This window comes from Dermacentor albipictus, chromosome 1, assembly GCF_038994185.2.
Source record: "Dermacentor albipictus isolate Rhodes 1998 colony chromosome 1, USDA_Dalb.pri_finalv2, whole genome shotgun sequence".
Taxonomy (NCBI): Eukaryota; Metazoa; Arthropoda; class Arachnida; order Ixodida; family Ixodidae; genus Dermacentor; species Dermacentor albipictus.
Genome location: NC_091821.1, coordinates 497274061 through 497298996, shown reverse-complemented (window position 1 = coordinate 497298996; position 24936 = coordinate 497274061). Strand labels below are relative to the sequence as shown.

The 24936-nt window shown below is 46.6% G+C and overlaps 1 long non-coding RNA gene across 1 annotated transcript in view; it reads right to left on the bottom strand.

The window, feature by feature from the left end:
* The window catches only part of LOC135908832 (uncharacterized), a 37825-nt gene that overhangs the window by 6722 nt on the left and 6167 nt on the right, over positions 1-24936 (bottom strand). The window contains exon 2 of the long non-coding RNA XR_010566457.1: positions 10229-10306. This is a non-coding gene — a long non-coding RNA (uncharacterized lncRNA). The remainder of the gene's footprint in view (positions 1-10228; positions 10307-24936) is intronic.

Below are 24936 nucleotides of genomic sequence, written 5' to 3'. Positions count from 1 at the left end.
CGATGACACCTTCTACGTCAGCGGGTATTTCGGTGGCGACCGAAATAACAATACTGGAGCGGGGCGGGATGCTCACTTGGTCTTCGAGCACACTCAAGGCGTGGTGACTACGAGGGCTCTCCGGTGGTATCGCTTTATCTTCCGACAGCGTTATTGACTTGGACTTCAGGTCGATGACTGCGCCGTGTTGGTTCAGGAAGTCCATACCGAGAATGACGTCTCGAGAACACTGTTGGAGGATAATGAAGGTGGCAGGGTAAGTCCGGTCATGAATGGTTATCCTTGCCGTCCAGATTCTAGTCGGCGTAATCAGGTGTCCTCCAGCGGTGCGAATTTGAGGGCCTTCCCATGCAGTCTTAACCTTCCTCAACTGGGCGGCGATGTGTCCACTCATGACGGAGTAATCAGCCTCTGTGTCCACTAAGGCGGTAACCGCGTGGCCGTCGAGAAGCACATCGAGGTCGGTGGTTCTTTGTCTGGCGTTGCAGTTAGGTCTTGGCGTCGGATCACGGCTGCGTCGTGGTGAACTGAAGCTGGAACGTCGCGTCGTCAAGTCGTCTTTCGTCGGTGTAGTCTTGGCTTGCTGACTTCGTCGGGACGGCGGCGTGTCGTCATTAGGTCGTCGAGATGGTTTCTTCGTCGACTTCGTCGGCGGCGGAGGATCTTCGTCAGTTCGACGAACAGTACCCACACCTCCATCGGTTGCTGCTTTTAGTTTTCCGGATATGGGCTCGCTGACCGGCCCCGGGCTGGGCCAGTGTATGGTCGGCGCTGCGGCGACAGGTAGTGGCCTGGTGATGGCGAACGCGACGGTCGTCGAGAGCTCCATTGAGTAGCGGCGAGGTAGTCGGCGATGTCACGTGGGCGCTCTCCAAGCTGTGGACGCGGCGCGTTGACGGCGAAACCTCGCAGTCCCATCTCTCGGTACGGGCATCGTCGGTAGACGTGACCTGCTTCTCCGCAGTGGTAGCAGAGCGGGCGGTGATCAGGAGCGCGCCAAACGTCTGTCTTCCTCGGGTAGCTGCGCTCGGCGACGGGTGGGCGTGCTGGCGGCGGCGGTGGTGGTCGACGGAAGTGCGGCGTTACGGGGCCCTGGCGCGGTCGTGGAAGGGGACCTTGACGGCGGGCGACGGCGGCGTAGGTCATCGCTTGCGGCTGAGGCTGCGGCGGTTCTGGTTGCACCTCAGGAACTCCAAGCGATCGGTGCACCTCTTCTTTTACGATGTCGGCGATCGAGGCCACTTGAGGCTGCGACGAAGGCAAGACCTTGCGCAGTTCTTCGCGCACAATGGCCCTGATGGTCTCGCGCAGATCGTCCGTGGCCAGTGATTGAATTCCTGCGTAGCGGGTAGAGCTTGTACGGCGGTTGAATTGCCGGTTCCGCAGTTCGAGTGTCCTCTCGATGTTCGTCGCCTCACGAAGAAACTATTCGACGGTCTTCGGTGGGCTTCCTACCATCCCGGCGAAAAGTTCCTCCTTTACACCACGCATCAGTAGGCGGACTTTCTTCTACTCGGCCATATCCGGGTCGGCGTGGCGGAACAAACGGCTCATTTCTTCCGTAAAAATGGCAACGTTCTTGTTTCGTAGCTGCACTCGGGCGTCCAGCATAGCTTCGGCCCTTTCCTTGCGCACGACGCTTGGTGCGTAGGAAGCCGCTACGGAACAGGTCCCACTTTGTCAAGGTCGATTCCCTGTTCTCAAACCAAGTTCTGGCGGTGTCTTCTAAGGCGAAGTAGACATGCCGCAGCTTCTCGTCGGAGTCCCAGTTGTTGAATGTTGCGATTCGTTCGTAGGTCTCCAGCCATGATTCCGGGTCTTCAGTCGCTGCTCCATGGAAGGTTGGTGGGCCCCGAGGTTGTTGTAGGATAACAGGGGACGCTGGGGCAGCCATTGGGGTTGTCTTGACCACGATCTTCTTTGTCGTCTCAGGTAGAAGTCCGTGCTCTGGGGGCAGTCCTTGCAGTCTGCGGCTAGCACGTTGGTCTTGGGCGATGTTGGTTCTGTCCTCGGGCTTCGGGCTTGGATCGCGGCTTTGCGGGGGCGTTCCGTACATGAACGCACTAGCACCTCCACCAGATGTCACGTGGTAGTGACGGTGAAGAAAGAACACAGTAGCAGTACTGTGAAAGACAAAACTAGCTTTTATTGGGCGAACCTGTGCCCACAAAACAGACTACACTTAAAGCACAATGATAGCGGCGAACACAGTCGGCGATCGTCGAAAATCTGATCAGCGGGTCAAGCGCGTCGGCTTTTATAGAGCAGTCGTGGAATGTTCCAGACTAATCGTTCGGACCCGTGTGCCTTCCACAAAGTTCTACACCATTCGCGTTACGCGATGAAATCAGATAACACAAGGTTCGGCGACAACAGACAGCCGGGTAGAAGCATCGATAACTTTCCAGAAACATCGGATACATTCAGGCGCGTCCCTCGCTGTGCGATTACAGTTGTTAAGCGGCGAAACGTGGTCGCCCGATAAAGATAAGTACACGTGTCCATAGTAACAACGAAACTAGAGTGTACTAGAGGGAACCACCCCACCGACGCCGCACAAGCCGCACGCTCATGCTTGCGGTGTTGTGCAGCGCCTCACTCAGCGTTTCTGCAAGCTGCCGTAAAGACTCAACGCTTTCTAACGTTAACAATGGTGTACCTATTCTATTATCGAATAAAAATAGGAGAATTGGAATATTTGACTATAGTCGGATACAACTTTAGAAAAAAAGGGGGCGTTTACTCCTCCGACGCGGATGCACACGAGCATCCACCAACGGGCACGCACTCCGGACTGACGTCATGAGCCAGATGACCGGTGACCCCACCGACGGAGTCGATAGGGTCACCAAGTGCGTTCCCAAGTGCGTCACCCAAATGGGTCACCAAGTGATGCGGGCCAAGTCGCATCAGCTGTGTGCTTCAGCGATAAATGCATTGTTTTATATAAGCACTTTTTCAATAGCAACTGATTCATGTTAAGCCAGGAAAACGAGTAGGAGATACGCCGTGTACATGCGAACAAGCGCAAAAGCCATGAAGAGCTGCTCTTTCTACTTTTGTCACTTGCAATGAAGCTAAAGAGCAGACGACGAGCAGCGTTGTAGAAGGCACGGGGTTATTTTTCTGTCGCTATCCGGCATCTGCTGTAGCACACGAGAGCTCTAATAAACCAGTCATCAAGATACAAAAGTCTTTATTTATACCGAGAATTGCGCGTTTCAGGAGCACGATTTTTCTAGCGGGACTATTTTAGTCGCGGAGGCAATCGACTCTCGCGCTTCGGGCACCTGGGCGGGGCCTCCTCTTTTTTCTAAAGTTGTATCGGACTATAGTTTCCATGTTGATTTTATTTAAGAATGCAGGCAGGGATGCTTCGTGAGCAGGAGGCAACCTTGGGCATTGTTCGGCTTGGGTAGCAGCGTATCATCGAGATCAGCCGCCACCGAGCCGGTGCTCTGATTGCCGCCGCATAGGGGTGGCATTGAAGGAGAAGCGAAGAGAGATGGCGAAAAGAAAGTTTGGAAGGTATTTTAATTGTTGAAACTTTTTTGTTTCAACAATTAAAATACCTTCAAAACTTCGAAACGGGGAATTGAGTGTTTTGATGGTAAGTGCTTCGGAATCGCTGACAAACCAGTCGTAGCCGCCGGCAGGCAAAACAAGAGATGCTATCGTGCCATTCATACATACAGCTGTGAGCAGTCTGCGAATGAAATATTGCCTGGAAATAAACGTTATCGAGAACTACGAGAACATTGATGGACGTGAATTGTGATGACTCGGCATCATGCGTGTCACCGTTTTCGGGGCTCTAATGCTAATGTTTGGCATTCAAATACCTAGCAACGACTACCAATGAGTGCACGATGTGAGTGAGGAAAATGTGAATTTCTTCGACCAGTGGTTTGAGTTTAGCATGAGCCAGCGCATAAACTGCTATGGTGATGGTTGTAAAAGCGGGAGTCGCGCAGTTCGCTGTCACTACCAATTCTGAGGTGAAAATATAAATTTTCCTTAGTCATTAACGTACATTCCGTACCCATTAATCGATCTAGACAGGAGGCGCTAACCATGCGCACAGGCGAGTGGGCCATTGAGATCGGTGTGGCGAACCGAATGATTGTTAAAGAGGTAACACTCCGCTCGCTGCGACAAAGTGGCGCCAGATACACGGTCTACTCTCATCTGTGCAGCGGTCTGAATGTACGTACAATTTCAGCAAAAATAATCTCGAGCTAGTATGGAAACGGTTCTTCCAAAATTTTCCGGTTCAGGGGTCCTACAACGTAAGACTATTGAAATATGTTTTTACTCCAATGTCCTGACGTCCAATTTGCGTAACCGCCGACGCAAGCATCGGGCGGTCATCCGCAGGGTTGTCTGAACAGACCACTCAAACGCTCTCCTCATTCATAGGAGGTCACTTTTCTTCGCTTTAAAAACGAATAACATTTCCTGCACTGAGCGGCTTGTCGTATAGGTGAGAAGCACGCTCAAGTGGAGATGGATTCCATAGGACCGATCCACTGCACTGAAAATCGATAACCGGATGAAAAGGGCCGTGCCGACGTCTGCGACTGGTCGGCTTTCCCTTACTTAGCTTGCGGCGGCTGGTCGAAAATCGCGGCGCCATGCAACGAAACCTTAAGAATGACGCTGAAACGAATCCTCAGCAAAGAGGAGTTGGCACAACGAGGTCTAAACTTGCCGAAAGTGCTCGAAAACGTTACACCGCCACGCAAAAGGTTTTATTATACACAAATAAACCCAGGCTCTCCGGCAGGTGGGAGTAGCCACTGCCTGAGCGATCGGCGGCAGCCATCTTTTATTCTTTTCGCAATGGGGCAATCTGTGGCTATTCACAAGGAAATTCAGTTTTGTTCGGCATATTATAGCGTCTTTAATGCGTGCACGTCACTTTGAAGCGGTGAGCTTTTGCGGTTTTGTGACGTCGCGTGATAGGCAGCTGAAGTGGGTGCAGCCAGAAAACTTTTGACCAATAGCCGAGGGCTAATGGCGATAATGGCACCCACGAGGATAATGAAAGAGAGAATAGTCTAGAGGAATTTGAAATCCCACAAGTAACGCCAGAAGAACTAAAGAAAGCCTTGGGAGCTATGCAAAGGGGGAACGCCGCTGGGGAGGATCAGGTAACAACAGATTTGTTGAAGGATGGTGGGCAGATTGTTCTAGAAAAACTGGCCACCCTGTATACGCAATGCCTCAGGACTTCGAGCGTACAGGAATCTTGGAAGAACGCTAACATAATCCTAATCCATAAGAAAGGGGATGCCAAAGACTTGAAAAATTATAGACCGATCAGCTTACTGTCCGTTGCCTACAAAGTATTTACTAAGGTAATCGCAAATATAATCAGGAACACCTTAGGCTTCTGTCAAAGGACCAGGCAGGATTCCGTAAAGGCTACTCAACAATAGACCATATTCACACTATTAATCAAGTGATAGAGAAATGTGCAGAATATAACCAACCCTTATATATAGCTTTCATTGATTACGGGAAAGTGTTTGATTCAGTCGAAACCTCAGCAGTCATGGAGGCATTGCGGAATCAGGGTGTAGAAGAGCCGTATGTAAAAATACTGAAAAATATCTATAGTGGCTCCACAGCCACCGTAGTCCTCCATAATGAAAGCAACAAAATCCTAATAAAGAAAGACGTCAGGCAGGGATCTCTCCAATGCTATTCACAGCGTGTTTACAGGAGGTATTCAAAGACCTGGATTGGGAAGAATTGGGAATTAGAGTTAATGGAGAATACCTTAGTAACTTGCGATTCGCTGATGATATTGCCTTGCTTAGTAACTCGGGGGACTAACTGCAATGCATGCTCACTGCACTGGAGAGACAAAGCCGAAGGGTGGGTCTAAAATTAATCTGCAGAAAACTAAAGTAACGTTTAACAGTCTCGGAAGAGAGCAGCAGTTTACGACAGGTAGCGAGGCACTGGAAGTGGTAAGGGAATACATCTACTTAGGGCAGGTAGTGACTGGTAGACTGAAATAATCAGAAGAATATGAATGGGCTGGGGTGCGTTTGGCGGGCATTCTCAGATCATGAACAGCAGGTTGCCATTATCCCTCAAGAGAGAAGTATATACCGGCTGTGTCTTACGAGCACTCACGTACGGGGCAGAAACCTGGAGGCTTACGAAAAGGGTTCTACTTAAATTGAGGATGACGCAACGGGCTATGGAAAGATGAATGGTAGGTGTAACGTTAAGGGATAAGAAAAGAGCAAATTGGGTGAGGGAACAAACGCGAGTTAATGATATCTTAGTTGAAATCAAGAAAAGAAATTGGCATGGGCAGGACATGTAATGAGGAGGGAATATAACCGATGGTCATTAAGGGTTACGGACTGGATTCCAAGGGAAGGGAAGCGTAGCAGGGGGCGGCAGAAAGTTAGGTGGGCGGATGAGATTAAGAAGTTTGCAGGGACAACATGGCCACAATTAGTACATGACTGGGGTAGTTGGAGAAGTATGGGAGAGGCCTTTGCCTGGGCGTAACCAGGCTGATGATGATGATGACGATGATGATGAATGGCGAAAAGGAGTCGAATCAGAAGTAACTATTTTTATTTTGTTTTGTGAAATCCTGCATAATCGGTGTGTACACGTCATATCTGGACAACACATATTAACACATATTAACTCATATTACAACACATATTAACAACACATATTAACTGGACAACACATATTAACAACGTTACTTCTTGTGCATTACGGAAACTCTTCTTTCTCAAAAGGTGCCTGCGGTTGGCCCCAACTAACGTCAAACTTCTAACTTACATTACATTTGTGAGACCCGTCCTTGAGTATGCTAATGTCGTATGGTTCCCGCACACTAAAACAAACATATCTAAACTGGAAAGAATCCAGAGAAAGGCAATTAGGTTTATCCACCGAAAATACCGGCGCAGTGATTCCCCTACTCTTCTTCTAAGACAGTCAGGGCTTGCAACTTTGGCTGTACGAGCAAAACGAGCTCGTCTCAAATTTCTGCATCAAATATTACACAGCCGACTCAAAATAAATGCCTCTGAATACGTTACCTTTTCTAAATCCCGCGTACTTCGTCATAATCATGCGTATACACTAAACGAGTTTCTTTGTAATAACGATACTTTTCAGTCTTCCTTTTTCCCCCGTGTTGTCCGCGAGTGGAATAACCTAGATCCATCTGTAACTAACACAGTATCGCAGTCTGATTTTGTTAAGTTATTAGAAACCGAAATAATTAATTAGGAAATAATAGAACTTATGCATATATAACTGTCAGAACCCCCATTTTTTTTAAAACTGTAGCTAAACATTTACCCCCTTTGTTTCTTTCTTTGTTTTTATAACACTGTATTAATCCTTACGTGTATGTAACCTGAAGTGCACTATTTCTGTGAGTTTCTCTTGTTATTCATATTATTAGTGTTGTAAAATTGTGCATTGAACCTGTTTATGTATTTCCATTTACATGTTTTCATGTTCTTACCATTCGGTATATAAACCATGAAATGTATGTAAATCATATGCCCACCTGCTATGGTCTCGATATGAGACTGGCAGTATTGTAAATAAATAAATAAATAAATAAATAAAATAAATATCAGATGTGGAGCTGTCGCGGTTTTCGTGACGTCGTGTGACAGAGAGGAGCAGTGGGGGTCGTTCAAAAAAGTTTTTGACCAAGGACGGAGGGTTGTTACGGAATCGTAATAGAAAAGTTTGGAATAGTTTTACGTTATAGCGCACCAGGTTTGGTTCCAAGGTGGTGAAAAACAAACGGTTAGTTTTGGATTCGGTTATGCTGGAAATAATGGTACTGCTTCGTTTTATTGCAATATCGATTACATGAACACTCCAGATGCATTACCGTCATCGTCGCCGTCATCAGCGTCGTCGTTAGGTTCCGTATAAAGTCCAAGTGCAATACGATAGCGACCACGTGCCATAGTCGTAGGTGCGAGAGAAAGCATGCGAAGTTGAGCAGAGAAAAACGACGCCTGATCTCGGGTGCGCGAGAAAGGAGGGCGGTAAGGATGCGCGCAGTCTTCGCTTGCGCGCAAGGTAGATAAACTTAATAAAAGAATAATCAGAAAAACCACTAATGGTCGGGCCCCTTAGTCCAGGGCTCCGCTGGCTCTTGTCATCTTCTCAGCTCTCTTTATCAGCTTGAGCTGGTCATCGAGGGCCGAGCTGGACAGCAGTGCCTCCCATTGCTCCCTTGTGGTGTTCGTGTCTGGGTGTTCGTGTCTGTGTAGTGTGCACTCCCACGTAATGTGGTATAGGGTTGGTGTGGCCCCACACCATGGGCATTCGTCCCTGTACGCTGTGAAGTGTATCCGATGTAATATGTGTAGGTTCGTGTAAGTGCCCGCAAGGTGGGGAGCGGGGAGATGTGCGCGCACTGGGAGAGAAAGGAGGCTGGTTAACGCGCTTCTACACTTCTACTTCGTCCACGCCTGCGGATGGCACAGATGAACGCTGCCGCGCGCAGCCTATCCTGGAGCTGATCTGCGCTGGGTTCGAAGGCCGGTAGGTTCGATCAGAGATAGCCGATGGCATCGTGTACGCTGTGTTTTCGAGCGCGCCAAGTTCGCGTTGAAGCGAGAGGCAGCACGAAAGGCAATTCGCTCCCGTCTGCTGCCGCTCATTGTCACACCAGGGTTATTCTATACAGCGAGTGTCCGCGATCGTGGAGTACGATGGGTTCATGTTTGCCTGTGATCGCGTGACACCATGATTGCTAATTTAGTTAATAAGCAAATATTTACAACCTTATGCGGCCAATAGAACCACTGTCCTTACATCGCACCGCTGTGTATAAATTTGGTATTGCAATCAATGCTTCGCCATTACAGCGAAACTTCGACATATTTTCGGTTCATTTCCAGGTGGGTTAGACGCCGTGATAATGCCAGTGTTCAGTGATGCGAGAGCCGCACTCGGGTTCCAGCGCGGCCATGGCTAAACGTTCTTTTTTGGCATTATAGGCATCCTTAAATTGTCAGTTTGTCGCATGAACTGTCCGCATGGATCTCCCGTAACTTGTCATGACGGGCCAAGTAGCGGCATTAGCGACTGGCGTCACGGTTTGGGTTTCGCGGCTCTTCTGTGCCGGAATGTAGTTATGTGCAGCCTTGGCTTGGCTGAACGTAAACGCTGCGTACTGACCGACGCGTAACGTATCGGCCTGTGTCTAAAGTGAACAGAAGCACACACACGGTAGCTATAGTTTACCTGTTGTAACAATTTCTCGTGCTTCACTTAGCGTGTTGCTTTTGGATCATACTTCAATACAACTCACAAACTTGCATCCAAAGATGAAAAGTATAGCGAGTGCCTCGAATTATTTGTTAGTTCCAAATAGCGTCTCTGGAGTTGCCAAGGATTAGAATTAATACATAGTTATCGCTGTAAACGTTTGCGTCATGAGCGTGTTGCTCTATACAGACAGGCAAATAATAACTTTGAGAGACCGTAGCTAGTGTCGCAAGTTATTCTTCAAGTAGAATTAACGACCCTCGAGTGATCAGATATTTGAATCATTACACCGTTATTCCGCCCATTGCGGTCTCACAAATGTTATGAAATTTGGGGAATAAACTCCATGCGCTCAGCTTCGGGTGCAGCATGGACGAACGAAAAAATGAGCGTTGTTGCCTTTGCTTTGCAGTTAAGTAGCCTCACCTGGGAGTTTCTATCACACTAAATGACTATATCTGGCCCCTTCCTACTCTTCCGTCAACGAACATGCTCTTTAACCGAGCACAAAAATTTTGTAATTCCTATAGCACAATCGAAAGCTTCCTCCATTGCCCATCAAGCATCCACCGTTTCTTGAGGTCCTACTGCTTGATATAAACCCCTTCTATGTCTTCAATGTTTAACTTACGAAGAACACACTGTCCTTGGTTTCTGTAGTCATAGAACTAAGCATTTAATCACCTAAGATACTACCTGAATTTGCTACCGTTAAAGCATATGTGGAAATTAGGCAACGATCCTTTCTTTCCGCCCACTTCCGTCTAGTGCAGATAATAAGAATGTAGAGGTACACAGGTACAAATACATACATTATTATTGGCTAAATTATCTTTTGCTTGTACACTGAATTTCTCAACTTTTTCAGAAACTCAGGCGCAAACATTAGCAGTACTTTAGAGAGAAGCGGTTTACAAAATAAACAAAAATCTCGTCTTACCAGCAATTGTCAGTGTAAGTATAGCACAATGTTCTTTGCTATTCCAGTAATGCAAATGGTATAGGGCTCCTGTCTTTCCTGTAGAAAACAGATGACACAAAATGTTCACTTACTAGAACTTCTTGGGTGTGTTACTCGAGTTTACTAAACATGCTTTTTTGGCACTAGATGGGACATACAAAAGGAAAGACAAACACGCGTCTTGTGTGTAGGTGTTTGCGCGTCGTTTCTTCCATAGGTCCTATCTAACGCAAATCATATTGACCGCAAAAAAGACGGGCACATAGGAAGAAAACACATAAACAGCTAAATTTTGTCCTGTTTTTGTGCTGTTGTGCTGTTTTTTTGTGCTGTTTATGTGTTTTCTTCCTATGTCCCCGTCTTTTTTGCGGTCAATATGATTTGCAGTAAATACCAACTAGGCCAAGCTGAAGTTCTTCTGGAGTCTTATCTAGCGCCGAAAAAACACGTTTACCAAAGGTGCACTGTTACGGTACGCTTGAATACAAAGAAAATAAGCAATAAGGAAATCGGCAGTGAAACGCCAGAAATTTTCCTAGGTAACATCATCTTTCCATACATCGACAAGGTGCTACAGGTGAGGGCTTTCGGTCAGTTTTGACCCCTTTGATTCGACGCGTCACTTCTGTGCGTGTCCGAAAGGGGCCCATAACACATTTAACGCGATTACGATTATTTGGGAACTTTACTCACATTGTGGTTTCTTTGTTTGTATCTAATCTACTACTCTCAGTGACCCGATTCGTCTACTGTCTCGGGTCACTAGGTATTTGCTGGCTGCTGTCCAGTTAAGCAGACGACATGGATCATTGCGTGTGTGCCCGCACAGACAAATACAGCACTGCGTATGTAAAAAGAAGTAGCCAAGCTACTACACCAGGAAGGCTTAGGAGTGAGGATCAACGGCGAATATCTCAGCAACCTTCAGTTTACAAATGACATTGCCCTGTTCATCAAAACCAGGATGAATTACAACAAATGATTGCGGACTTTAAGTGAGAAAGTGCAGGAGTGGGGTTGAGGATCGCCTCTATTCTGACGCCTTGAGCTCCGTCTGATACTGTTCTAATGTATGTCCAGTTTTATTCCTTCAGTGTATTTTCAAGTAACCGTATTTAGTCATCGATTCAATTTTTCTCATCATTTCATAAGTTGCAGTAATTCTGTATTTGATTCTTCATATGTTTATATATGCATATAAATATTCAAGTATTCTGCCCCTCCTGCTTGCGCCCCTATTTGGGTCAGCAGTATTTTATAAATAAATAAATAAATAAATAAATAAATAAATAAATAAATAAATAAATAAATAAATAAATAAATAAATAAATAAATAAATAAATAAATAAATAATATTATGCAGAAGGCAATGATAATGTTCAATAGGCTGTCAATGGAACAAGAATCTAGGATCGCCAGTGAGCCTCTAGAATCTGCGAAGGAATGCACTTATCTAGGTCAATTACTCACAGGAGACCTCGCTAATGTGGAGGCAATTTACAGAAGAATAAAAATGGGTTGGAGTGCGTAGAGCAGAGATTGTCAGAGCCTGACTGGGAGCTTAACACTGCCGTTGAAAAAAAATAGCTTAAAATCATTGCATTCTACGAGTACTAACATATGAGGCAGACACGTGGATGTTAATAATTAAGATCGACAAAAGTTAAGGACCGCGCAAAGAGCCATGGAAAGAAAAGTGTTACGCGTAACGTTAACAGACAGGAAGAGATCGGTGCGGATCTGAGAACAAACGGGGATAGCCGATATTTTAGTTTACATTACCGGGGAAACATGGCGCTAGGTAGGCTGTGTAATGCGCAGAGCTGGTAGCCGGTAGAACGTCAGAGTTGTATAATGGGTGCCAAGGGAAGGGAAGCGCAGCCGAGGACGGCAGAAAAATAGGTTGGGTGAAGAAATGAGTAAATTTACAGCTGCAACTTGGAATAAGCTAGCGCAAGACAGTGGTAATTGGAGATCGCTGGGAGAAGCTTTGTCGTGCAGTAAAAATAGGCGGATTATGAGGATGATTATGTAAAATTAAGATGGGCCCATTCCGGTCAAACCCCCTCAAAAATGAGTCAAGGTTACATAAGGGGTGCGTAGCCATATATTAAAGCAATAACGCCCCATGCACAGCAGCACGTCGGCGTCGAGCGAGGCTGTCAAGAGCGATAGCAGCGAAGTTGTAGCCAGAATACGAAGTGTATACTAAGGAGTTTCAACTGGAATATAATGAGCACAAGGCATTCTGTGTCCTAGTATCATTTGCCATTATGAATGGCAACGAGATTGCTAATTCGTGTGTCTGCTGATGTGCCCACGGGGTTTTGTGATTTACTGACGGCATGACGATATGGCCATGTGGATACCATGGTCATCATAATAATTATCACAACATATAACACGCATAATCAATATTTACACTGCGAATCATAACAAAGATTGCTGACTACACTACGTCACGAATAATCTCAAAATGATGGATGTGTTGCCAGTTTATTTGCGATTGGCATTCTGTGCCTATTTCAGGCACTGTGAGCCTATCTCTCTATCTAGCCTCTTACGCCAACGCAGTGACCAAAGTTTTCTATCAGCCTGGTCCACTGTACTTATGTGCTCGTGGTCGTGATGCCGTCGTTATCGTTCCATCATCGTCATTCCAGCTTCGTGATCTCACTCTCGTCACGCCATCGTCGTCACGCCTTTTACGCCTACCCAGTGGCTATATTGTCTAACAGCTTGAGCCAGAAGGCGTATGTTCTTGATCGTGTGGCCCTCAGGGTCACTGCATCGTCGTCAACAGGCTCCCGTAATGCCATCGTCGTCACGCCGTAGGCGTCATGTAGTCGTGATGCATTCCTCATCATTACGACGGCGTATAGTCATTCTATTGCCGCCACTCCAACTTCGCCAAATGATTATCGCCAGTCAGTCGTTGTCACGCCAGCGTTGCAATGCAATCGTCATCATATAGCAATTGTCACGCCATTGCCATCATACCCTTATACTTATTATACTTATATACTTATTAATATCATTCTTATTCTACTTATACACAGTCACCGCCGTGCACTAATTTTCATACTCTAATCGTGATGCCGTCATAATGGTTCCACTGACGTCATTTCATCTTCGTCATCCGACTCCCGTCACGTCAGCGTCGTCCCGCCATCGTAATCACATAGTCATCATCACACGGTTGTCATCAGGCCATCGTCATTGTACTGCCTTCGTTGTTCCATCGACGTCATTCTATCGTAATGACGCTGTTATGATTCAGTCGTGATGATGCCGATGTGGGCATGCCATCGTCGTGAACTTGTCATCCCCAGACAGCTGTCATGCATACGTTGTAATACCGCTGTCTTCATGCCGTCACGGTCGTTCCATCATCATCGTTGTAACTTCTTCATTTTGTTGTCGTCATACACTCGTCGTCATCCTATTATCACCATGTCGTTGTCATCACGCTGTCGTTGTTATACCACGTTATAATTTCATAATTGTCCTCTGATTGTCGTCATAACGTCATTGTTGTACTGCTTTTATCGTTCCATTGTCTTGATTCCATCATCGTCAGTGCGTCGTCGTCATAGAGTCGTCATCATATCTTCCTGTTCATGGTCAATCTCCGCAAGCGAGTGCCAGAGCGACGTGGGCCGATACCGGAGGCAGTGTACATCACATATAGCCGAAGCAATGGAAATTTCTGAATTATAAGTTCAGATTTTAAGTAAACTTGTCTTCAGCAATACGGCGTGTCACAAAATTTTTCTGATACTTATCGCATTCCAGTTGACAGTCATTGTGACATGGTGCTCGAGGAAAGTTTTGTTGCTGCAGTAGGTATATCGCTGTTGCATTATTTGATTGGGGAACAAAGACATCGGTACATCTGAAAGTGATAGTACCGATGGATACGTGTGAGCCGTTGTATAAGCGGAATTTCGGCACTTCGTGACCTAGAGCACGTGCGCACCCATGTACGACATTCAGGTTCCGCGAATGGCTCAGCATTGCACTAAGCCACGAGGTGCGGATATTGGACGTTGGATATTGGATATTGGAGTCGACGCCTATGTTAAACGAAGATACGTCGACGATGACAGTACCTGACTGCTGAACAGGAGTTTCAGTCAACGTCCCTGTACTAATATATAGTGGCAATGTCAGTGCTTTAGTGAACACCGAAGCGGATTACTTGCCAATCAGCAGAAAACTGGCCAGCCTTCTGAAGAGAATGACGACGCCATGGAGTCGAAAGTGAGTTCGTGCAGCTGGCGGGCATGTCGTCGCACCACTGGGTATGTGCACGGCGCTAATACAGAATCGGGGTCTTGTGTTCATTGCCAGCTTAAGCATTCGCAGTGAATGTGTGCTGAACCTAATAATCGGCATGGACTTTCTCAGGGAGCATCGTGCTATAGCCGACCTTCTACAACGCATCGTCATTTTCCCAACGAAGAACTCCGCAGAGGCTGATGACCACAGCCTCCTGAGAGTCGTGTTTAGCGCCATTGACGACACTGTCACAAAACCACCGCGCATATGTGTCTTGGATCAACTGGTGTAGGGCTGCTGAAGCAGTCTTGTTGTCTCGGCGTGTATGCAGGGAAAGAAGCATTATTGGCCCCAAAAAGGCCTCTGCGAAGTTCTCGTCATAAATATCGGCTATCAGCAATGGCCCATTTTTCCCGGCACTGACAACGCCTCAGTCGACCGAATAGCCTAATTCGCTAAGCGTTTTGCTTCTGAAGCAATCGACACTGCAAAAGCGGCAGTGTCGATTGCAGTCGATTGCAAAAGCGGTAGTGTCGATTTACGTGCCAAAACCCTTTACAGGGTTTTGGCACGTAAAACCCTGTAACGTAATGTAATCCCCCTGAAATGACGTTCTGTTAGCGTACCAGGGCGAACCAACCTCCTGTCACTTGGATAACTCAAAGCCAATAGACGTAGTGCACCAACTATACCACTGGCCCAGACTTAATGCCTGTGTCATGCGCTGTGTCAAAGGCTGCAGTGAATGTCAGTGATGAAAATCAGTATCCCCAGAACGAGCAGGCTTACTCCAGCCTATTGACCCACTGAACGCTCCTTTTTTACCATATGGGAATGGACCTTGGACCGTTTTCCTTGTCTTGCTCCGTAAACAAGTGGATCGTCCTCGCGACTGATTATTTGGGGGGTTATGCTGAGACAAACATGATACCACGCGAACGGTACCTGAACTTGCCAAGTTTTTTGTGCACGACATTGTGCTTTCGTTCGTCTTTACTGATCTTTACTTCGTCTTTACGGACCGAGGGACACCGCTTGCGGCAAAGCTCAGCGGGTACATTCACACCTCAGCACAGCCACCCGAACACCACTGCATACCCCCTTCAGAGTGAAGGTTTGACGGAAAGACTGAGCAAAACGTTAGCGGACATGATATCTACGTATGTGGATGAGCAGCACGAAACGTGGAACGGAATTGCCCCGTGCGCCACATTTGCGTACAACACTGCCACGCAGGGCACTACCAGCACTGCCGCGTTTTGTATAGTTTATGGTCAAGATTTTGAACCGATGCTAGACGCCGTGACTTTCTATGGCGACGGAAACCAGCTTGACCAGCTAACTGCTGACGTCGAGGAGTACCTTCAATGAGTCCAGGAAATGCATAAACTGGCCTCGTGCTCATAAAACAGCAGCAGTGCGCAGATACACGACAAGTTAACTACCAACCTCGTGACTAAGTTTGGGCCTGACACCAGTCATACAGCGAGGACTCAGCGAGAAACTCCTTAGCAAGCACTTTGAACCATATGAAGTCGTAAGGCATGTGAGAAACATTAAGTTTGAAGCCATTCTAGACAGAGGCGAGCCGCCCAGTCAGCGTCAGCTACCACGCACAGAGGTTTTCAGTGGCGTTCACTTAAAGCCTTATTTAACGCCATGACCTCGTGGCTCTGCTGTGCTGCTGACGCAATATATTCTCTTTCTGTCATTGTTCATTATTCAGAGAACTGGGGACTCGTTTGTTTTCTTGCTACCACCCACTGCATTTCTCGTTCGCACGTCCATCCTGTGTCCTTTGGTAGGGAGAGTAGGCCACCTCGTTTTTCTAGAGTCGCTTATCAACGATGAAAAAGTGGGTGTAGACCACGCGATAGCTATCGTATGTTTTAAACGAAGAAGAGGGTTTGGGGATCGCGCCAACTGGAGGCATGGGACACAATACAAGACAAGACATGGTCTCCGTCACGAATAGCGAAGTAAAACTGTTTATATATATATATATATATATATATATATATATATATATATATATATATATATATATATATATGTATATATATATATATATATATATATATATATATAATTGCGCATGTACAATGAATTTAGTTACAGTGAAAACGGCAGAGAAGACATGAGATGGTCCGAAACAGCCGATCACCGCAAAACCCTCGCGCCGCTTCTTCCTCTTCCACGCTCCTCCAGCGCTGCGTTGCATTTTCCTCCGGGGCAGTCGAAGCTCACCGAGCGAGTCAGAGTGAATGTTGATGGAACGGTTTCAATCGTGCGGCGTGCACAACTTGCGTCTTGCGTGAACGGCGGTTATCAGCCGTCACTTTAGCGATGATATAGGTCGCTTCACTCAAGCATTTGAGAATCACGAACGGGCCCGAATACTTGGGGAGAAGCTTTTGGCAAAATCCTCTTTTCCGAACCGGTTTCTACAGCCACACGAAGTAACCGGTGGCGAATCTGACGGGGAGATGTGCGTCGTAGTGAGCTTTAGCATGAACATGCGACGACATTGTTCTGAACCGGGCAAGTCTACGTGCTTCTCCAGCACGACACAATATCTACGGGACAGAAGCATCGTCGTTAGGTGAAAAAGGAAGTATGGTGTCGAGAAAAATTTGAATATGGAGAACATAGAGGAGAAAGAAAGGTGCGTATCCTGTGACTTCATGTTTGGCTGTGTTGAAGGCATACGAACAGTGATGAACGGTAATACGGCATTCCAGTTCTTATGATCCGCTGAGACATACATTGAAAGCGTGTTGACGAGGTTACGATTGGTGCGCTTGGATATACTGTTGGTTTGCGTATGGTAAGCCGTGGAATGGCGATATTGAGTTCCACAAATGTGTAGCAACTCTTACACGACGTCAGCGGTGAACTGCCGGCCGCGATCACTTATGACCACCCGAGGAGCTCCATGATGGAGGATAATGGAATGCAGAAGAAAGCTCGAGACATCGGCTGCTGTAGCTGAGACAAGTGCCGTTGTTTCAGTGTGATGTGTTAAATAATCCACACACCCGATTATCCAGCGGCAGCCAGTGGAAATCTTGGGGTAAGCACCGAGTAAATCTATGAACACTTCCCAAAAAGGTATGTCGGCGGTCTAACCGGTCGCAGAGTTCTTGCATTAGCTGTAGTCGGTTGTTTGTGGCGTTGGCAGACATCACAGCTGGCGACTTACTGCTTAGTTGTCGTCCGCGATTGAGGCCAATAGAAGCGTTGTCGGAGGTGGTGGAACGTTCGAGCGAATCCAAGGTGACCGGATGTGAGGTCGTCGTGCATGGCCCGAAGTATAGCAAGGCGCAGACATTTTGGGACGACGAGCAGCAGTGGAGCACCGTTGCTTGAATAATTCTTGTGGTAAAGCAGACCATCACGAATCACAAATAGCGTAGCCCGTTCAGATGTGTGGGTCGCATCAATAATCGGCTTTAGTGAACTGTCGCGCTGTTGTTCCTTCTTGTGAACATGGGAAAGTCAGGAGAGTCCGATGAGATTGTAGTTAAGTAGTCGTCGAAATCGTCATTATCAGCATGCTCGGTCTGAAAGGCAAGACGATTTAAGCAGTCGGCCTCTGTATGGCACCAACCACTTTTATAAGCAACAAAAAGTCATATTCTTGGAGACGCAAGGCCCACCGAGCCAACTGCCCAGCTCGGTCATGCCGTCCGACGAGCCAGCAGATAAAATGATGGTTGGTGACAATCTTGAAATGGTTGCCATACACATAAGATCTGAACTTGTGGATGGCGAAAACAACAGCAAGGCATTCCAGTTGCGTGACTGCATAATGGCTCTCTGCTTTCGTCAAAGTACGACTTGCATACGCTACGACGTGTTGGCGTCCGCGATGAAACTGGACGAGCACAGCACCAACGCCCACACCACTTGCATCAGTATGCAGTGTGGTCAACGCCATTGAAATGGCGGAGAAGTGGCCCAGAGATGAGAAAAAAAGTCAGCTGCTAGAAAGCAGTCTCGCAGTGAGCGGACAATATGTAGGGAGTGTTGTTGGAATCTCAGCGCTGACGCCCGTTGTTGCAATCGGGTCGCAAGCCCCAAGGGTAGCGTTGGCCTGGCGGCCTGGGGCACAACTGGAAGCATCCGAAGGTCCGAGCAAAGCATGAGTCGACTGCTAACAGAACAACTTCTTTATTCTAGCATTGCAAAAGAGCGGCTGGTCAGGTCGAGCGAAGTGGAGAGACGGGAGAGCACGTTACTCAACAGAAGAAATCGGAGCCTCTCTCTTGGCGTCCAGGGGCAGCTGCTTTTATACTCTCGGAGTCGAGGGCAAGAAGGAAGGTCACGGGATGAGGCCACGTGAAGGCGGGGCTCGGACAAGCTGAGAGACATGTTGAGACGAGTGTAGTGACTCATCCGCCGGGCCGGCGCCGATCAGACCTCGTCGCTTCACACTTGGGGAGCTCCTCTCCCCGGCTGCCGCGCTTTGACTAGCGTGGGCACCAACATGCACACACACACACACGCACACACGAATACACGTGGCATCGAAACATGCCTGGACGCGCTTGGCGGGGAGGCGTCGCGGGAGCGCCGAGCGGGCCAAAATGTCCGCCGCTTTGAATGAAACCTCGGCGTCCGTTGCATCCGTGCCGGCTATACCGCGCGTCGTAGGCGAAACGTAACAGTGTCCTTGCGGACTAGGTCAGTCAGTGGAGAAGCAAGCTGGCGAAGTGTTTAATAAACCGACGAAAATGAGAACAAAGGCCCAGGAAGCTACTGAAGTCTTTCACTTTCTTCGGCTGCTTAAAATTGCGAACAGCAGAAATCTTTTGGGGATTTGGTCGCATGCTGTCGATGTCCACGAGGTATCCCAGCACAAGGGAATTGGCGCTCACCGAAACGACACTTATTAGAGTTTAAAATGAGGTCAGCCTGTTGAATGAAATCCAGAACAACGCCGAGCCGCTGGTTGTGCTCGTGGAAAGTTCGACCGAAAATAATCACGTCCGCTAAATATTACATAAAAATCTCCTATTTGAGACCACGGAGGGAGTCCATAAATCACTCGAAGGTTGTTGGGGCACAATATAAGCCAAACGGCATGACGTTAAACTCAGAGTCCGTGAGGTGTAACAAAAGTGGTCTTCTCTATGTCAGACGGGTGCATCGCTATCTGCCACTACCCGGACTGGAGGTCAAGCGATGAAAAGTACGAGGTGAAGTGAAAGCAGTCAACAGCATCGTCAATGCGTGGTAAGGGATACAAGTCTTTCCTTGTGATAGAATTTAGGCGGCGGTAGTCGACAGGAAATCTCCACTAGTTGTCTTTCTTTCTCCCTGGTATAAACGGAGCTGCCCAAGGATTGCAAGACTCCTGAATAGCGCCTTTCTGCAGCATGTCATCGACACATTCGGCGATCACTTTTCTCTCTGAGGGAGATACGTGATAGGTCAGATCGGAATCGCTTGTCCTGTGTTGATGCGGTGGTGCATGTGGGATTCCGGCAACATTGAGTAAAGTTTCAGTTGAGTAAAATTAAATACTGACGTCTAGCAGGCGAGCACTTGTTGGAGTACGTCCTGCTCGGAAGACGACAAAGACTTGTTTATCGTGCGTCGTACGTCGCAAGTGATCCGTATAGTTGGGCAACGGTCAAATGATGTCTGAAAACGCTGCAACTGTTCGTACATGAATTGTGGCGTGCTCCTCAAATGTTGCCAATTTAAATCGGACTGGCAGGGTAACAGACTTCGTAGAAGCGTTCAATAGAAGCAAGAAAGCGCGCCTGTCGAGGGCTTGAACAATAGGCCGAGGGACCAACAATTTCTTCCTAATCGCGTTGTTATGATCTGACTCGACAACAGTGCTGCATGATCCCATCCGAACACGTGAAGAACTCATGGGAACAAACGCGGCTGTCCGACCAGGCAGAAACACATCTTGAGACAGCGAAAACACGTCGGCTTGATCGGTCTGCAAATAATAAAATATGGTGATTGGCCACATGCTCTCGCAGTCAAGTGCAGCGCTGGATTCACGTACGTAACCTATGCCTAAAATAACATCATAAGTTGCGTGGACCAATACAGTGAACTCGGCTCTAAAACTCAGTCCTCCGATCGCAACCAAGCTTGACCGCCCCGCGACCGCACCTCCAGCGGCCGCACAAGCTAGTTTTCTAGCTGAGGCGGGGAAGGCGACCCACGACGGCGCGGGGATGGCGAACGGCGCAGTTGGGTCGGCGGCGGTGTAAGGCTGAACTCGGAGATAGGCGACTCATCGTGCGATTGGTACGACCACTGTTGCCGCAGAGGATGGATTCCAAATGGTGGGGGCGCGTCTTCGTGTACACGAGTTGTGTAGGCCGAAAAACGTAGGACTCGCTGCAAGCGGCGGCGACAAAAGCGAGCAATATCTCCTCGGGAACCGCAGGCGTAGAATACGGGTAGGTCGCGGTTGAAACTAAATGGAGCAGGCACGCGTGGCGCCGGGTATGATTCCACAGGAGCATGTCGTGGCATCGGGTATTCCGCAGGAACACGTCATGGTGTTGGGTAGTACTCTGTAGCGTCATGGCGGACTGGTGAGAACTGGCGGCTACTGAGATTCGCCGGGAGAGAACGAAAGCTCGCGTTATTTAAGTGCGGTTCTTCAGGAGGTGATCGGCGCTCGATGCGATGTTCTCTCGGCCAGGATGGTGTTTCGGAACTGCACTCGTCAAACGCGCACTCACAACCAGCACCTACTGCCTGAACTCATGCTAGCTCATCTTGAACCACTCGAAGCACGATCCAGGCGTTGTCATCGCAGGCAGTGACGCCCGTACTTGCAACTGTGGTGACGTTGTCCAAGCACCCGAACTTTGGTAAGATTCTTCGGATCTTCAGAGCTTCGAACGCGTGACACTGATGCCTGAATTGAGAAGGAGTGTTCAGGTTTTTTTTCGTTGTAAAAAGATTGTAGACGTCTTCAGTGATGCCTTTTAACAGATGTCCTACTTTGCCTTCATCCGGCATATTCGCGTTTACAATTCGGCATAGCTTGAATATTTCTTCAACATGCGTGGTACACGTTTCACCCGGCAAGTTTGCTCTGCAGGAAAACGTGCGTTCCGCTTTCTTCTTTTTGGAATTAGATTCGCCAATGCAGGCTTCCAATTCCTGGACAAAAGTTTCCCAAGTCGTCAGCAGGCGTTCATGGTTGTCAAAACAATTTAGAGCAGTACCGGCGAGAAAAAGTGCAACGTTCACAAGCTGCGTTGACGAACATATCCCGTTATGTCGGCTCACTCTTTCGTAAAGCCTCAGCCAGTCATCTACGACTTCATCTGTTTCACCTGAGAATATGCGTGGTTTTGGCGTCCAGTAGCTAGGTTGCCTTGGTTTCTGGCTGGCTTGAACGACGCCTTCTTCGATCGTGTTCGTTGACCGCCCTGCTTGGGCGTCGGCCATGCTTGTTGGCTCTGGTGGTTGCTCAGGGCGTCCAGTACCTACCACGTACGCCTCTTGTTACGGATGTAGAATGGATTTACAGTGAAAAGGGTAGAGCAGACATGGGACGGTCCGAAACAGCCGATCACCCCAAAACCCTTGCGCCGTTTCTTCTTCCTCTTCCACACTCCTCCACTGCGGCGTTACAATATATATGTATATATATATATATATATATATATATATAGAGCCCTGGCGTTCCCCAGGGCTCTATTCTGGGACCCCTACTTTTTCTTATTTATATAAATGATAATATAGCAATACATGGAACCCCGCAATTAATAATGTATGCAGATGATACTAATGTTTTTTTCGCCGGAGAAACCATGCAATGCCTAGAGACGTCTGTTAATGACTACTTATTGCAGTTATCTGCATGGCTTCAAAGAAATCGCTTGAGTCTAAATATAAATAAAACAAAGTACGTCATTTTCAAGCCAATCAATAAACATGACTGCTACACGGTTAACATTAGATTTGAAGGATGCTTGCTGGAACAGGTTACTGAACAAAAGTTTTTAGGTGTCTGGTTTAACCACAATATCTCATGGAATACTCACGTTATTCAACTAAAATCAAGCCTTCCTCGCACCATTGGGTGCATTTACAAAGTACAACATCTAATACCCAAACGTTTAAAGCAGGCACTATACTATTCACTGGTTTACTCTAGAATGAGCTATGGCATCTTGACTTGGGGAACAACAACGGCTACTAACTACTACAAACTTAATGTATTACAAAAGCAAATTTTGCACATACTGGAAAATTTTAAACGCAACAAGCAGTTATTGAGAACACAGCCGTTATTTACCAAATATAACATGTTGAAGGCTGACCAGGTGTACTACTTTAAGCTATTGCAATGGATCAATAAATACAAGTTACATATTTCCGCAGTGCCCAGCTCAAGTTCATACAGTACCCGAAACCCAAAACGAAAAATGCCGCAAGTTAGAACCAACTATGGAAGGCAAGCATTATCTATTCAAATAACCAATGCTCTAAACAGAAGAGATATGCAGGTCGACTTTAATAAAAAGGTACATACATTTAAGAAATACTGTAGGAAGTTTCTTTGTGAACAGTGACATTATGTTTTCATTATTGTAAATTACCTCACAAAGTGCGCTTTGTTCTCCCTTGCCATGCTCCTCTCAGTTAGTGCAATTTTTATACACGGCTGTGAAATTGTGCTTGGTTTTTGTGTCTTGGTTTTTGTGATGATGATGGCTATGAATGATGTTGTTGAACGTGCTGACTGATAACTGAATTGCTGTGTTCTGTATTTACGTTGCAGACATTATGTTGCGTATGTAAATATTTTGTACAAATTATTTGCTGACTTGATATTCGAGCAGTGACTAGCCTCCCTTTTTAATATTGCCCACTGTCTGAACCTATGTCTGTCTGACTGAACTTTGTTGATGTATTTTGTCTGTGTATATTGTGCAAGGGGGCCGGGGCCCTTGTCAGGCGCTCTGTCGCCTTTAGCCTCGGCCCCCTCTTAGACGGTGTCTGAGGAAACAATAAAGAAAGAAAGAATATATACATATATATATATATATATATATATATATATATATATATATATATATATATATATATATATATATATATATATCTAACCACCATTGTATTTGTACTAGAGTGGCAACATTATTTTTCATTGTTTATTAAAGGAACTGTATCGTTTGTCTTCTAATATGTACATTCCAGACCTTCTTATTTTGAACAATGCTTCTAATACTTGAATAAGATATGTACAGATTTTTCCGCTGTCAAATATTAATGTATGTCTATTACGTTTCTTATGTGTTCTCTGTACTCTGTTGATCTTATTGTAACGCCGCTTACCCAATGCCTCATACGAGGCCTGTAAGGACATTGGTAAATAATAACAATATGTATACATATACATATAGATATATATGTATATATATATATATATATATATATATATATATATATATATATATATATATATATATATATATATATATATATATATATATAGATACAGGTATATATATATAAATTATGCAAAAGATCTCATAGAATATTTACGGACCATCGTCTTAATGTCAACTGAATCCGCCAACGCACTGTAATCTCTTTCAACAGTGAGTGCCCCAGGCATATTAAAAACAACTGACCCTCCACGGCTAGGTTGTCAACCATGCGGACAAAGCAGGTGCCAAATCTGCAAGCACATGAAAACTACGATTGTAGCGTACAGTTACAATCCAAATTTATCTAATCTATTTGCGGGAATCTCACCTGCGACTCCGCAAATTTCGTATATCTTCTCGAATACGGCGTATGCAAGATACAGTACCTTGACCAAACAGACCCCTTTCAGCATTAAATTCAACCACCATCGGGCACACGCGAAATCTCAATCATGCCTTCGTATTTTCCGACATATAAATGGATAAAACACGTTTTTGACACATTTAGGGGAGCTTTATTGCAAGATAGGTTTACAAGATTACGGGAACGAGAGTAACTGGAATCATACCTCATCTTTAATTTTAACAGTTCCAAGGTATGCTTGAAAGAAAACGCTGGCACAATGTCGAACCTACAAATATTGGCGACCACAAATGAGCCGCAAAAGCTCAATGCAGCTCACGCACTGTACAGCGCCATTGCACACCACGCCGCATCGATACAACAGTCCCAACTTCCGTTCTTCCCTATGCACCCTTTGCCTGCCCTAAATAATGGGGCTAGAAGCCTAGAACTACCGTAGCCGTGACTGGTCAGCCATAGTGAAACGTACTGATGTTTTCCGTTCCATCAACTCAAAGCCACATTACGTGCATGCAACGGTTGCTTGACCCTCGTCTGTCTTTATTTTTTCTTTCCTTCTTGATGATTCTTTCTTTTCGTCTTTTTTCACCAACTTTTTTGGGGACCCTCGTAAG